Raw genomic sequence first — 16,114 nt, 5'->3', positions numbered from 1 at the left:
TCTCCAGGAGTGCCCTACCCTGCAGTAAACTTCTGCCTGGATATCCAGGCATTTCCAAACATCCTCTGAAATCTAGGCAGAGATTTCCAAACCTTAATTCTTGACTTCTATCCACCCGCGGAAGTCCACACATGGAAGTTGCCAAGGCTTGGGGCTTGCACTCTCTGAAGCCATGGCCCCAGCTCTACATTAGCTCCTTTCAGCCATGGCTGGGGTGGTTGGGATGCAGGGCACCACATCTCCAGGCTACACACAGCAAAGGGACCCTGAGCCCAGGCCCATCAAACCATTTTTTCCTCCTAGGCCTCTGGGCCTGTGATGGGAGGGGCTGCCGTGAAGACCTCTGACATGCCCTGGAGATATTTTCCTCATTGTCTTGGGGATTAACATTCAGCTCCTCATTACTTATTCAAATTTCTGCAGCTGGCTTGAATTTCTCTTCAAAAAAATTTGATTTTATTTTATATTGGATTATCAGGCTTCAAATTTTTTGGACTTTTATGCTTTGCTTCCCTCATAAATCTGAATGCCTTTAACAGCACCCAGGTCACATCTTGAATGCTTTGCTGCTTCAAAATTTCTTCTACCAGATACCCTAAGTTATCTCTCTCAAGTTCAAAGTTCCACAAATCTCCAGGGTGGGACAAAATGCTGCCAGTCTCTTTGCTGAAACATAACAAGAGTCATCTTTGCTCCAGTTCCTAACAAGTTCCTCATTTCCATCTGAGACCATTTCAGCCTGGACTTTATGTCAATATCACTATCAGCATTTTGTGCAAATCCATTCAACAGGTTTCTAGGAAGTTCCAAACTTTCCCACATTTTTCTCTCTTCTTCTGAGCCACCCAAACTGTTCCAATCTCTGCCTGTTACCTAGTTCCAAAGTTGCTTCTACATGTTTGGGTATCTTTTCAGTGGTACTTCACCCCTGGTACCAATTTATTGTATTAGTTTGTTTTCACTCTGCTGATACACACCCAAAAACGGGCAATTTACAAAAGAAAGAGGTTTATTGGATTTACAGTTCCACATGGTTGGAGAGGTCTCATGGTCATGGCAGAAGGTGAAAACCACGTCTCCTATGGCGGCACACAAGAGAAGAGAACTTGTGCAGGGAAACTTCCCTTTATAAACCATCAGATCTCAAGAGACTTATTCACTCTGATGAGAATACCATGAGAAAGACCTGCCCCCATGATTCAATTATCTCCCACTGTGTTCCACCCATGACACATGGAAATTGTGGGAGCTACAATGCAAGATGAGATTTGGGCGTGGAAACAGCCAAACAATATCAAAGATCATTGTCTTAAACCTTAGCTAGCTAGTTTAAAAACATATTTTGTCTTGCCACTTGCTATCTCTTCTGTATTCACCTTCTACCTTCCTCTAAGCTTTATCATCTCCAGATTATTGCTGTAGATTGGTAACTGGCCTCCCTGTTCCACGTCGCTTCTGCCCTTGCTTATTAAAATGTAGTCTTCAAAACTGACAATTTTTTTTAATACATAAACCAAATCCTGTTTGGAATCCAGGAAATTTGTACAGTAGCTTCCCACCTCCTTCAGAAAAGGATCCCAAATCCTTGCAGTGACTCATGAGACCCTGCCTAGTTTACAGATGGCATCTATGGGCTTTTCTCCCACCACTCTGATTCTCGCACGCTCCTCTTCATCCACACTGGAGTTTTTGCAGTTTCACTGCACCTCAAGAATGCAACAGCCCTGAGGACTTTGGGATTGCTTTTTTTTTCATTCTGGAATTTATATTCACTATGCACCCAAGTTGCCACAGGACTCATTCTTTTATTTTTTTCAAGCCCCTGTTTACATGTAAAACTTTAAAGATGTCTATTCTGCATGTTCAATTTGAAATAAGAAGCTTCCTTTCTTCCTGTATTCTTAATTCTGAATTCCCAATTTTATAGTTTTCTTCATAGTTTTTATCACTATCTGACATATTATGTTGGTGCTTAGTTATTTTCTTGACAGTGAGAATGTAAGCTTTACAAATCTTGCTTTCTACTACATCTACTGTGGCTAAAAATGCCTGACACTCAAGAAATATTCATTGAATGAGTGAATGAACAAATGCTGTATCCTGAGAAAAGAGTGCAAATTAGTGAGAGGGGCAATCCAGTTTGAGCCATTAGCATTTGGAAAATATTGTAGTATATAGATGAATACCAGGAAGATGGTGGCAAGGGTGGCATAGTTTCTGAAACTTCTTAAAATTAAAATAGGCATTGCAAGGAATATAGCAAAACCAAAAACTCAAAAGACAGTATCTCTGACAAAACTTGATGACAATATGTGAGTAGGCAGGGCAGAGCAGGGCAGTTACAAGCCCTAGGTGCTGTGAACATGAGGTGTCTAATGGGTGTGAGAAGAGAAGCCCTCTTTTGCTAAGTGTGCACAGACATCTCTGAGAACTGGCTCATAATAATGGCTGGGGGTCATGAGAATCCAGTTGGCAAATGGAATGGAAGGGGATCCTAGTAAGTTTAGAAAGCCCTCTGTGCTCTGTGCACTTTTGAAACTCACAGTCTGAAGCTTTCTTCCAGAATAGTGCTCAACACTGAAGGGAGAATGATTTGAAATATCCAGAATAAAGGAAATACAAGATGAAGACAAAAGTGAGAAAGGATGCAGAGAAGGCAGATCTCAGGAAGCAGGGAGAATTTTTTTTTCTGTTTTTGATCATTTAATGAAAACTATAGAAGAGGGTTTTAGAGCAACGGAGATGGAAAAATTGTCTTGCCCCTTCCCATGTTTCTAAAGGTACAGAAAAATTTATTTCACTTAAAATTTTTAAGAAAAGTATTACAATCAGAATCTATATACAAACACTAGGTGTAACATATCAAAATGAAAACACTTTTACAAAAGAAACTCACGTAATATTAAAAATGGTAACCTAAATTTTTAAATGAGCAATTGATAGTAAGAAGATGAGAGCCAAGAGAAAATCACACAAATCAGAATTATTTTTACAAATTAAAAATGGGATCATTGGTCTAAATGATGACTTGAAAAGAGGGGGTACACAAATAAAGAAAAAAAGGAAAGAACAAAATTTTAAGAAGTCAAGAAAAAGCTAGAAAAAACATAATACAGGAGCAAACAAACATAATGGACACTGTTTCAATAGTTACCTGAGATAGAATAATTTTTAAAGTTTAAAAATAAATGAGAGGAGGCTAGGTGTGGGGGCTCACGCTGCACTTTGGGAGGCTGAGGTATGTGGATAGCTTGAACCCAGGAGTTCGAGACCAGCCTGGCGAACACGGTGAAACCCCATCTCTACTAAAAACACAGAAATTAGCTGGGCGTAATGGCACACTCCAGTAATTCCAGCTACTCGGGAGGCTGAGACAGGAGAATTGCTTAAACCTGGGAGGCAGAGGTTGCAGTGAGCTGAGATCACATAACTGCACTCCAACCTGGGTGACAGGCATGAAACCCTGTCTCAAAATAAATAAATAAGTAAATAAATAAATAAATAAATAAAATTAACAAATAAATAAATAAAAATAAATGAGAGGTATAAAAATGTATTCAAGATAAAGTGATACTATGGAAGACTGACAAAATAATCTAATATATATTTAATAAAAGTCCCCAAAAGATAAAACCAAAACATTAGAACAGACTCATACTAAAACTATTGGTCAGTGAAATATTCTTAAAATAACAAAAATAAGCACTAAATAATCTGAATATTTAAAATACAGACTGTATAACTAAAATATTCTGAAACTTTTGAAAGTAAAATAATTAGACATTTTTAAAAAATTAATTGAAGATACAAATAAATAGGGAGATATATTTGTGTACATGGCCAGGAAGACTCAATTTTGTCATTATCAGTTCTTCCCAACTACAGGAAGGCAGACTCAAGGCAATCCCAATACAAATTTCAGCAAGGTATTTTGTGGCTATAGAGAAGCTAATTCTAAAGTTTATATGGAGTACAGCATGGTGGCTCATGCCTGTAATCCCAGCACTTTTGGAGGTCCAGGCAGGGGGATCACCTGAGGTCACGAGTTCAAGACCAGCCTGGCCAACATGGAGAAATCCCATCTCTACTAAAAATACAAAAATTAACCGGGCATGGTGGCGCATGCCTGTAGTCCCAGCTACTTGGGAGGCTGAGGTAGGAGAATTGCTTCAACCCAGAAGGTCGAGGTTGCAGTGAGCTAAGATCAAGTCATCACATTCCAGCCTAGGCAAAAAAGTAAGACTCTGTCTCAACAAATAAATAAATAAAGCTTATGTGGAAATAAAAGACCTAGAATAGCTTACCCCATATTGAAGAAAAACAAAAGGAAAGAATTGACATTACTCAACTTTAAAACCTACTATAAATCTGCAAAAATCAAGACAGAATGATATTAGTGAAAGAACAGGCAAACAGATCAATAGAAGAGAACAAAGAGCCCAGAAACGAAATCACACAAATACAGTTAATTCATCATAGACAATAGAGCACAGGCAATTCAATGAAGAAATGAGGATTTTTTCAACAAGTGATGCCAGAAAAACAGAATATCCACATGCAAAATAAAAAATATAGACACAGATGTTATACCTTTCACAAAAATAACTCAAAATTCTTCAAATACTCAAATGTAAAATGCAAAGCTAAAAAACTTCTAGATGACAATATTGAAAAAATCTGTGACCTTGGGTTTGCTACTGCATTTTCAGATACAACATAAAAAGCTCAAACAATGAATGAGAAATTGACAAGTTGGACTTCATTAAAATTAAAACTTCTGTTCCAAAAAAGATACCCTTAAGAGAATAAAAAGACAAGCCACAGACTCAGAGAAGATCTTTGCAAAACACATACCTGATAAAGGACAGTTATACAAAATCTACAAAGAAATCTTAAAATTCAACAATAAGAAAAAAAAACAGTTTTAAACAGACAAAAGATCTGGGCTGGGGGCGGTGGCTCACTTCTGTAATCCCAGCACTTTGGGAGGCCGAGGGGTGCAGATCACGAGGTCAGGAGATTCAGACCATACTGGCCAACATGGTGAAATCACATCTCTACTAAAAATTCAAAAATTATCTGGGTGTGGTGGCATTACCTGTAATCCCAGCTACTTGAGAGGCTGAGGGCCGGGAGGCAGAGATTGCAGTGAGCCAAGATCTTGCCAACTGCACTGCAGCCTGGTGACAGAGTGAGACTCTATCAAAAAAAAAAAATTTGAACAAAAACCTTGCCAAAGAAATTATATAAATCTCTAGCAAGCATATGAGAAGATGCTCAAGGCCATGTGTCATTAGTGAATTGCAAACCAAAACAACAATGAAATACTACAGTGAACCTATTGGAATGGTCAAAATCCAAAACACTGACAACCTGAACTGCTGGCGATGATGTGTAATGATAGGAGCTCTGTTTCATTGTTGGTGGGAATGCAAAATGGTATAGCTAATTTGGAAGAAAGTTTGGCAATTTCTTACAAAAGTAAACATCTTATCATTTGATCCAACAAGTGAGCTTTTTTTGTATTTATGCAAATCAGTTAAAAACTTACGTCCACACAAAAGTCTGCACACAAATGTTTACAGCAGCTTTACCCATATTTGCCTGAACCTGGATAAAACCAAGATATCTTTCAGTCAGTGAATGGATACATAATCTGTAATACAACCAGACAATGGAATATATCTATCACAAAAAGAAATCAAAGATGAAGATATGTGTAACAGGAAAGGACCATATATGCAAAGTGACCCCTAAATGCCAAAGGTGCCAAGATACCAAAGAAGAAGGCAGATGAATCCAGTTGTTTGGTATTGGTTGATTTATTAAGTGAAATTGCAGGCAGAAGCATGGTATTGAGCAGCTGCAAGACAAGTAGATCCCTGCACTGTTACTTCCCAGACCCAGGGCTTATATACCATAAGGAAAGGATATATGTACTCTAGCACGACAATTAAAGGCACTCTTCAGAACAAGCAAGAATACTATGTTTGTCATGGTCTATAATTTTGCAATAAATTTGAGGTTACTTTGTTCTTACACTAGCACAGTAAATAAAGTAGGAATCAGGCGGCATTCATGGGACCGGGGCTAGTCAGAGTTTAACATAGCTGATTAGCATTCAAGATGAAGTTACTTTAGTCTCCACAGCAGGAAAGGCATGGAGAAAACTTAAATGCATAATGCTAAATGAAAGAAGTCAATCTGAAAAGGCTACATACTGAATGATTCCAACTACATGACATTCTGAAAAAGGCAAAACTATGGACACAGCAAAAAGATCAGTGGTTGTCATAATCAATTTTTCCGGGAGTTAGAGGGGAGAGAGGGATGAATACACAGAGCACAGAGGGTTATTAGGACAGAGACACTCTTTTATATGATGCTGCAGTGGTTGATGTATGCTTTTGGTATGGACAAACCCATCAAGAGTGAAGTCTAATGTGAGCTACGGTCTTTAGTGTGAAAATAATTTATCAATATTTGTTCAATTATAACAACTGTAACACTGCAAGATGTTAATAAAACAGAAAATAAGGAGGGAGCCTGTGAAAGGGTAGACGGGCGTTCTCTGTACTTTCCTCTCAATTTTTCTGTTAGCTTAAAACTGCTCAAAAACTAATGAATTACTTGAAAAACATAAAAATAAAAATTACAGACATCAAAAAAATAAAAATCATTGTGTATCCAAGCAAAAACGTCTAAGATGTTCAGATTATCATAAGGTTCTAACAGCAACTCTCTATCCATAAAGTAATAATATGCGAAAAAATGTGAGTAAAAGATTTTTATACCTAGCCAAACTTATCTTTAATTAGAAGGCCATGAAAAGAAACATGTTTGAAAGTGGAAGAACTCAGAGAATACTATTTCCAGGAGACTTTCCGATGAATTTGCTAGACAAAAACAAGCTTCATGTAACTAAAATGGTTGAGATGCATCTACACAAAAACTGATGAATTATTTCTTAGGCAGTGGTGTATTGAGGGGAGCACAAATAGCAGAAATTGCTCACTCTAGTACAGGGGTGTATTTTATCACTGTAATTGTTCCAAATTGCCAGTTCATGGTGTTAATACAAATCATACTGATCATAGGCAATTTTATTATTGTTTATATTCTCTACAAATAATGCATTGCCTTCTTATCTATATGCAGGACAGATCATCACCACCAGCCCACTTTGACACACCATATAAATTAGGCAGTATTTTGTTGAGTTGAAAATGAAACAGGAAGAAATCTTAAGAGAAATATAAAATACACACATCCTAAGGAGAAATTTTCCCTTCATTTTTGAGCACTGCTCTAAAAAATTCAGCTTCCTATTTTGAGTAGTTCATGACTGTATTCGTCAGTTCTCACACTACTGTAAAGAAATACCTGAGACTGGGTAATTTATAAAGAAAAAAAGGTTTAATTGGCTCATAGTTCTGCAGGCTTTACAGGAAGTATGGCAGCTTCTGCTTCTGGGGAGTCCTCAGGAAGTTTCCAATCATGGAAGAAAGGGAAGGCAAAGCAATACTCCTCATAGCAGGAGAAGGAGCGAGAGAGACAGTGGGGAGGTGCTGCACACTTTTAAACAACCAGATCTCATGAGAACTCACTCATTTTCATGAGAGCAACACCAAGGGGATGGTGCTAACCCATTCATGAGAAACCGCTCCCATGATCCAATCACCTCCCACCAGTCCCCACCTCCAACACTGGGAATTACAATTCAACATGAGATTTGGGTGGGGACACATATTCAAACCATATCAATGATAAATCTTTTAAAAATGGAGGCTGAAGAATGCACCCTTTATGTTGCAAAACTGTCACCGTCAGGACCCGTTGTCTTTTCAGTAGAATGAAGCCTGCATAAAGACAGAAACTTCTCATAAATTGAACCACTCCTGATAAGAACAAGTAAGATTCTTATTCAAAATCCAAAAACCATGAACAAGATTTTACCTGAAGAAAGTAGAGAATTGAAGTGGGAAAAAATGATTTCTTGTTTATAGATTTCAAGAAACATTTTTACTTATTGTACAGAGCAATTGCACAATGAAATGGATCATTCTTTATTATCTTCCCAGGATGGTTTCTCAATTGCCCAAGATGAACACACACACACACACACACACACACACACACACACACACACACACACACAGAAAGAGAGACAAACACACAGTGGAAGACACTACTGAACCAGGCATCATGTCACTCCTGTGTTTTGTTCTCAAATCTGTTACTAACTGGTTGTGTACCCTTAGGCCATTAAGTATAACATTGGAGTTTAGTTTCATCATTTATAACATAAATGAGGTTTGGAATACATGATTTCTAACATCTCTATGTGAGCTAAGCAGGAGTAATTGAATGGGAATCATGGTAAAAACAAGAATGAGTGAACAGAAAATCAGGCAAGTGAGTAAGATACAGTTATCAGGAATTGGAGTTGATCACATGATCCATGTAGAAATCTGTAATTGCCCTCTTTACATCTTTGAGCTTAGTTATAAAATGGGAACAAGTTACTTCACAAAGTTATTGTTATTGTGCAATAAGTTACATGACATTTCCCTGTAAAACATTAGGTGTATACTGAGATCATTAAACTGGATAGATATGAAACATTTTTAATGCTTCTGGGCTGCTTTTCATATATGCTGAATTTGAAGCTTTAAAGTTTAGAAGTATGTGGAGTTTCAACCTTTGGAATCTAGTTAGATAAACAAACCTCTCCAGTACTGTATCATTTCACTCAGTTAAGAACCTCTAATTACCTTCCTGCATTCTCCCTTCCCTCTCCCACCCAAAATCAATCTTTTTTTTTTTTCTCCAAAGGAAATCAGGTTTCTAGTTCAAATTACGCCTCTGGCATCACCAATTACAACCAGAAATAATTTCCTTATTATTGTGGTAAACTTGGATGGACTATGTAAAAATTATGAGTTCCCCTTATCCTGGCCCAAAGGAGTATTTCATCATTTCTTATGAATCACGATAACTTTCAAATGGAAAACAAAACCACCTAAATGTTTTGCCACTTAGTAATTAAACAGGGAAAAGCTAGTGGACAAAGAATCTACACTAAGTCAACTTGCAGGGAAATGAAGGCCATGGCCATATTTTATCTTGGTTATCAACCTTTGAGGCTCACGGCATAGCATGTTAACTGAAGAGGCTAATGTGCACAGTGAGAAGGTGGTAGGGTAGATATGAGAAAAGTAAGAAAAAGTAGTATTATCAAGTGTTTTAACTAGTCAAGTCTTACTAGGGACTACCACATTTATGTTCTTTCTGGCAGAACTACAGTTAACTGAAATGTAGCTCTGGTTTCCGCAGCTGAATGTAAGTTATATTTAATGGGCTAGGAACTGGACTCTGTTAATCATCGTGGAAATGAGATGCATGCAATTGCCATTCCAAATCTATGACCCAGTCACTGATGTATCTTTTAAATCTGATGCACAAAGACAAACTTAAATTTGAAATATGCCTTCAATGGGAAATATGTTTTCAGAGGGGATATATGAATATGCATATGTGGAAAGGAGAAAAGATAAAGGATTATTATAAGGCTTAAAGCATGTTAATATAGATATTTTTCAAATACCTTCAAATTATGCAGATTTGGTTCATAACAATTAGAATTTACATTAGTTAACAAATTGTTCCCACATAGGAGCTTTGAACTAGGAACTCTCAAATGTATTTCTTTTAGCCAATCTGTTTTATGAAGTGATGTCCACAGACTCTCTACCTCATTATGTGCTATGGACTGAATTGTGTTTCACCCTAAATTTATATGTTGAAGCCCTTACTCCTACTATGATTGTATTTGGAGCTGGGGCCATTGGGAAGTAATTAAGTTTAGGTGAGGCAGTGAGGCTGGAGCCCCCAAGCTGGGATTAGTGCCCTTATAAGAAGAGACACCACACAGCTTGCCTTCTTCCTCTGTCTTTGCCCTGTGAGGACACAGCAATAAGGTGGTCTTCCCTTTGCAAGCCTGGGAGAAAGCGCTCACTACCAAACCAAACCAGTCTCCCATAGCCCCATCTTCAAACATTTCTAAAATAAAAAATAAGGCTTCTGAAATATTTGGCATTCAGCAGCCGTTGTGTAATACTCAAATGGATATAAATGTGCTGTGGGGATTTTGAAAACAAAAAGGAAAAACTCACTAACAACTTTACAGTAACATCCCATCCTGAAATGTGCCCGAAAAAAATAGTCCAATACAAGAAGACAACCTGCAATGCTGGTGATAGTATAGAACTTTTGACTTCAGTCTTAAGATTTCATAATTAGTTCTGTGAGCTGCTGGCACTTTGATACCACTACATTTGGTGACATAATTCAGACAGTTTTTTAAACAAGCATATGATGAAAGGTCAAAAGATGAAAGAATCAGCAAAAATACACTGCGGAATTTCAGCAGTTTTTCAGATTTTAAATTGTTCTTAATTATTTTGTAATATAGTAAGATCCCATGGTAACAAAAATTTTAAAAGGCATAATTCTAATCTATACATGACAGCTTAAAATCAGCCTTTCCCCCTTATGTTCCTAGTAATTTAGAAAAAAATATGCAGATTCAAAGGTTGGCAAAACTAGAGATGGATTCCAAGTCGAGTTTCTACAGGAGATGTATGGTAGGAAGCGGAGAGCAGCTGCGGAGAAAGACCAGTGCTAACAGGTCTCTAACGAATTAACAAGACTATATTCCCTGAAGGTGAAGCAGCACAGTGTAAAAGCTATGTGTTGTGTCTACAAAATGGATATAGGAAGTGGATCCCTAGAGCTGTTATATTTTACAAATGCATAGAGGCTCATACTATACAAAGAATGACATAAGCAAGCCATATTTTTAGACTGCAACCTATCTGTTCAGCAGCTGGAAAGAAGAGGTCCTTTGTTTATGAACATCAGTTAGCCTGAAATACTTCCTTGCCCCTTACTCTATCACAAGACCCTGCAAGAAATAGCTTCTCTAGGAAACCCAGTCCTTTCAATAATGAATAATTGAGAGGAGCCAATTAAATATCAATATAAGAGTGTCATATGAATAAAGAAAGCAGAAGAACATGATTAGTAACAGACAAGAAACTGCTCACCACATAAATGTTGTCATGTAAGAAAGGACAATTGAAATCACAGGGTTTTTTTTAGTGAAATATAAAGCAATTAATTATAAAAAGTAAGAATACAAAGCAGAAATCTAAGAACTTATATGAGTTCGAAGACAGCAGATAGCTGAAATTGAGCTCACAGAACTCCATTCTGAAAAAAAAAAGAAGACAATGTAAAATTGCCACAGAAAGGAAGTAAAATTGAAGAAAACATAGTTGAAAAAATATTAAGAAAGGATAATAAGAGATTCAGAAGCTGGGAATGAGACAAGTAAACAAAATGTGTTGGAAATAAATACTTTTTAAAAACAATTAAGAAAAAATAATAGAAACAAAGCACAAATTTGATTAAATATATGCATAGCTGGAGTTTCTGAAGTGGAATTCAACTATTATAATAAATAATTATAATTTAGGAACATTTTCTAAAATTAAAGATGCCACAAAACTCCTCCAAAGAGCATCCACTATACCAGGAAATATCTACCCACATTTGTCAACACTGGAATATACATTACTTAAGTTGCAGAACTTAAAAATTAAAAAAAAATTCCTATAGTCACTTTTAAAAGGAAAATGGCATCAGGCTCTAGTCACTCCATAGTAGTCAAGAACAGATGACAATGGAGTGATAGTTACAAGATCCTGAAAAAAAGACAGTGTAAGCCAAGGACAAACTTAACAGTCCTCAAAAACAAATGTTTTAGTTGGATAGTTTTGAGCATGCAAACTTTTTATCTGGGGAAAACTACTGAAGAAAAACCTTAGTCAATTCAAATATGACTGGTGAAACTATAAGAAAACTTAGTGCCAATAAATCTGCACTATGCAAATGTTAAAGGAAGTTCTTCTAGCAGAAGAAAAATAACACCAGATGGAATCTTGGAAAAAAATAGCTCCAAATATGGGATATTTGAAGGTAAGAATGAAAGAGATTTTTAAAAATTTTATTTGAAGAAAAATTGGAGGAAAAATAATAATGTATTGTTGGATATATAACATGTGTAGAACTAAAATATAAAATACAATTTATACAAGAATAAAAGGGAATAAATGAAAGTATAAGTTCTTATATTATATAGGAAGAGCTATGTTACTATTTGAAGTCAGATTATAATGAGAGAAGATGGACATTATTAACCCAAGAGCAGCCACTAAAATTTAAAATTTAGTAGAAGGTTAACAGGCAATTGGAGATAAAACTATATACTCAATATTTTTGTCTAAAGAAAACAAAAAATTGGGGAAAAAGGAAAATCAGCAGATAGAAAACAAATAACCAGATGATTCTTTAAAATCCAACCATACAGTACATTAAGTGTAAATGAAACAAATACTCTAATTAGAAGAGCTTTTCAAAAAGAAAATTTGACTTTGTGCTGTCTAAAAGAATATCATTTTAATTTAGAGATTAAGATAGGCTAAAGTAAAAAGAAAGCAAGATGATATAATAGTACAAAATTATTCATAATAAACTGGATAGCTGTATTAATGCCTGGAAAAAGAGACTCTAAACATAATATCACAGATTATAAAGGAAATTTCATAATAATAGGTTAATTATTTATCAAGAAGATATAATAATCCTAAATGTTTATAACATTTGTAACAGAGTTTCTAAATATATAAAGTTAAAAAAATGACAGAATTGAAAATACAACAGACAAATTTACAATTTTAGGTGGGGATATTAAACACTCCTCAGTAATTCATTGTCTATAGGTAATAATGATATAGAAGACTTAACATAGTCGGTTAACTTGCTTTAAATGACATTTATAGAACACGCAACAACTGCAGAACAAATATTATTTTCAAGTGCACATGGTACATTCACCAAGAGAGATAATAATTAGTAATCAGGTGAGTTTCAATATAAAAGTTTGATATTGCATACATGTTCTCTTATAATAATGAAATTCATTTCATAATGATATTTGGAAAATCTGTAGTATTGGGATGTTAACATACTTCCAAATAAAATAGAAAATAAAAGAAATAGCATGGGACATTTTAAAATATTTTGAACTAAATAAAATTAAAAGGCAACTTATTAATAATTGTGGAGTATAGTGGTTTGCTATACAATTTTAGCTTTGAATTATTATACTGGGAAAAAAAAGGTCTAATATTATAATCTAAGTTGCTCTCCTCAGAAACCCAAAATATAAGACCAAATTATGTCTAACGTAAGTAGATGAAAAGAAAATATAATAAAATTAAAGTCAATGAAAGAGAAAAAAATAGAAATGTCAATAAAATAAAAATTGATGCTTTGAATTGAATAAGAAAATTGATACATCTTTGTATATCAATAAAGAATAAAAGAGAAAATATAAATGACTGATTCAGAAATAATAGAGGGGATATGGCTAAAGACATTAAATGAATTATAAAGGTTTAAGATGACCAACTTTATGACAATAAAAAATGCACATATTCATTACCACTCAGCATATGAGGTAAAGTTGTAATATAAAATTGGATGTCTAATTTTATTATCTATGTTCTTAATTTTTATATGAATTGCTGCCAATTTTATTGCTTTCTTTTAAATATTTCAAAAACTATAACTTATAGGATTGCCAATAAGTAGAAAACTTAGATACTACCTTTTCCCATCCTTTATTTTATTTCAGTGTAAACATGGCTTTTATTTAACTATTTATATTTTCTTTAATACAATTTTTAAGAAATTGTACAGGTTTCATAACATTTTATTGTCATCCTGTGCTTAGATTTTTCTGCCAGAATGGAAAAAAAAAAAACATATCAATGGGCTAAAGAGAGAGGGAAAGTGAGTAGAAGGGACAGCATGTAAGAATGATCTAATATTAGAAATATATGCATTTTTACCTAAGAAATTTATTGTTAAATCTATGATTATATATTAAAAGAGGTCTCTGATGATAGTCTGTTTAACCCATGATGGTATCCAAAATGTAGTAACAAATTTATTTTATAAAGACCATGTGACTCATTTCAGTGGTGCCATTAAAATCATTGATTTTTAGAACACATAAATGAATGGATAGTTTGTGGCCCATTTTATCATGACTTCAATTGATTAATTTATTGACTACCTTTCTCCTCTGGGCAGAAATATTCTTATCTATCTCCTATCTGTCACTCAATAAACTAACCAGGACTAATAAGTACCCCTCACATCTGAATATTTAATTAGAACAAGAATAAATAACTGAGAGAAAGTGTTAATACACTGAGAAAGAAGTCCAGTCAGTTTGATCATCTACCTTCCTTACACTGCAGAGTGTGTTAGTTCAAAACTCCACTTGAGCATCTCCCACATGCTGGGATAGGTACCATCATGCAGATGCTTCCCAAAATTAGCTAGTAGGCGAATTTTTTTTTTACCAACAACTTAGTCACAACGTATGATAAAACGCCCAGGTATTCTAAAATGCCACACATGTTGAGGCATTCCTTTCAAGAAAGGCATCAGAACATCTTTGTGCAGGGATTGTTGTTTAGGTGTGACCTCTGATGAAGTTCAGGTCTATCCAACAAGGAGTAATGAAGAAACAGGGAGTAGGAGGTAAAACAGTACAATATAAATAAGCATGGAAAACAGTGAATAGCAGGTGTTTTGTGATTAGTATATTAATACACGGGCAACACAGAGGGTAGTTTCAGTGAAGAGGTATTTTGACATCAAATGCAGAGCACCTTTATCATTATGCTGATGAGTTTAGAAAAGATTAAATTGCAATTATGGTTGGGATCTTCCACAACAGTTCAATTGAGAATGAAGATCTTAAAGGTCATTATCATGGCTGGAAGGAACAGAAGATAACAGACAACAAGGGAAAATTTCATTTTGAAATGGTGTGGGGAAATCCATATTTTATGTCAGAGTTTTTAGTTGTTCAAATTAAACCTTGAAAAAATTTGAAATATGTATTCACTTGTAAATTTAGAACATCTATATAAGACCCCATAGAAAAGCTAAGTGTTATTCATCCATAAAAAAAGGATGGAATTCTGTCATTTGCGGCAGCATGAATGGAACTGGAGTTCATTATAATAAGTGAAATAAGCCAGGCACAGAAAAATAAATATTGCACTTCTCACTCATTTGTGGGAGCTAAAAAGTGTATTTCAATAGGCAAAGAGCAGAATGGTGGTTACTAGAGGCTGGAAATAAAAGAGAGGAGGAGGGAGATGAAGAAAATTTGTTCAATGGGTACAAAAATACAGCTAGATAAAAGGAATAGGTTCTAGTATTTGATAACATAGTAGGAAAATTATAGTTAACCACAATTTATTGTATATTTTTAAATAGACAAGAAGAATGGTAATGTTCTCAACACAAAGATAAAATTAATGTTTGAGGTTACGGATGTCCCCATTATCCTGATTTGATCACTACACATTGTATACATGTACCAAAATATCACATGTATCCTAAAATAATTACAACTATGATATAGCAATTAAAAAGCTAAGTGATAAATAAAATTTTGATAAAATATTTTAATACAAGTAATTAGCTGAAGTGTTGATATCTTATATAGATAGGCATGTGTGTATATTTAAGTATGTGTGCACATGTATTATGTTGACGCAAAACATAAAAATTGTGGGTTTTGCCATTGGAAGTGATAGCAAAAACCACTATGACTTTTACACAAACTTAGTATGTAGAAAGTTTAAAGTAAACAACCCAATAGGAAAATAAACAAAGATTCTTGATATGGTTTGGCTGTGTCCACACATAAAATCTCATCTTAAATTGTAATCCCCCAAATCCCCACATTTAGAAACCATGTGGTGGTAATTGAATCATGGGGGCAGTTTCCCCCATGCTGTTCTTGTGATAGTGAGTGAGTTCTCACGAGATCTGATGATTTTGTAAGTGTTTGGTAGTTCCTCCTGCGTTCATTCTCCTTCCTGTCACCTTGTGAAGAAGGTTCCTTGCTTCCCCTCACCCTTCTGCCATGATTCTAAGTTTTCTGAGGCCTCCCCAGCTA

At 35.1% G+C, this 16,114-nt stretch overlaps 1 long non-coding RNA gene across 1 annotated transcript in view; it reads right to left on the bottom strand.

Moving 5' to 3' along the window:
* Positions 1-16,114, bottom strand: part of LOC134730421 (uncharacterized) — a 439,770-nt gene that overhangs the window by 370,283 nt on the left and 53,373 nt on the right. The window lies entirely within an intron of this gene.

The sequence above is a fragment of the Pan paniscus genome, chromosome 4 (assembly GCF_029289425.2).
Source record: "Pan paniscus chromosome 4, NHGRI_mPanPan1-v2.0_pri, whole genome shotgun sequence".
NCBI lineage: Eukaryota > Metazoa > Chordata > Mammalia > Primates > Hominidae > Pan > Pan paniscus.
Note: the sequence above shows the minus strand (reverse complement) of the source record. Positions and strands in the feature narration are given on the sequence as shown.